Source organism: Meleagris gallopavo, chromosome 22 (genome assembly GCF_000146605.3).
Source record: "Meleagris gallopavo isolate NT-WF06-2002-E0010 breed Aviagen turkey brand Nicholas breeding stock chromosome 22, Turkey_5.1, whole genome shotgun sequence".
NCBI lineage: Eukaryota > Metazoa > Chordata > Aves > Galliformes > Phasianidae > Meleagris > Meleagris gallopavo.
In genome coordinates this window covers 2,405,520-2,406,876 of record NC_015032.2, presented here as the reverse complement: position 1 = coordinate 2,406,876, position 1,357 = coordinate 2,405,520, and positions in this window count along the sequence as shown.

The window sequence follows — 1,357 nt, the reverse complement described above, 5'->3', positions numbered from 1 at the left end:
CTGCCGGTGGTGGCCGCTGCTGCTGCGTTCTAACTTCTGCCGGGACGCCGGAACGACACCGTTCCCAGCAACCTGCCACCACCCCACGGACGCTGCCGCTATCCGCAGGGTCCTGACACAACTCGCGGACACTGCCAATGCTCTAGAATGCCGCTGTCCCCCCAGGGTTCCACCACCCCGCATGGACATCACCACTGCTCCTGGGACATCAACGCTGCCCTGCTGCACTGCCTCCAGCTCGGGATACCACCACCTCTGGGACACCACCATCACCCCAGGACACCAATACTACAGCCCACCACCACCATCCCTGGACACTACCACCAGCCAGGATGCTGCCACCTGTCCTAGACACTGCCAGCACCCCAGAATATCACCACCTCCGGGACACCACCACCATTTCTGGGACACCACCACCACCCCTGGGACACCAACATCACCACCACTCCTGGGATACCAACACCACCACCTGGGACACCACCACCATTTCTGAGATACCACCACCACCTCTGGGACACAACCACCACCCATGCACCCTGCCACCACCCTTGGCACTGCCACCATCCCCAGAGCACAGCCAATAACCCCTGAATGCTGCCAGTGACTCCTGAGGCTCTGCCACCACCTCCCCAAGTTTTGGCATCAGTCCTAGGAAGGAAATCCCAGGGGCACTGCCATCACCCACCAAGTTCTGCCATCACCTCTAGACTCTGCCACCAGTGCTGGGGTCCTGCAGTCAACCCTGGACACTGCCACCACCCCCAGGCACTGCCACCACTTTTAGGACACCATCACCCCACTGGGACACCACCACTGCCCTTGAACACCACCACCATCCTTGGACATCATCACCATCCCTAGAACACCAATAGCCCCCCACAGCACCGCCACCATTCTCAGACACTGCCAGCCCCCCAGGACACTAACACCACCCCTAAGGTACCACTGCCATTCTTGGGACACCACCACCCTTGGACACTGCCAGCACTCCTAGACACTGCCACCACATCTGGGACACCGCCACCACCCCAAGGACATCACTACCATTATCCTGAGGCTCTGCTACCCCATTAGGACACCAGCACCACCCATAGCCATCACCACTACCCCACGACACTGCGACCACCACCCTTGGGACACCAGCACCACCCATCCCTCTGGCAGCCCTACCTGGTGGCAATGAGTGGGTAGCTGTGCACCGGTTTGCCCAGCGCATCACGGCTCTGCGGCAGGCTGCCATACAGCAGCAGCTCCTTCTCGGTGAGCACCGCCAGCAGGTTCCTGGTGCCGGCACCGGGCAGCTGCAAGGGGAAGCGGTCAGGGCCGGAGGGGACACCGGACAGGGGACAACGGGGCT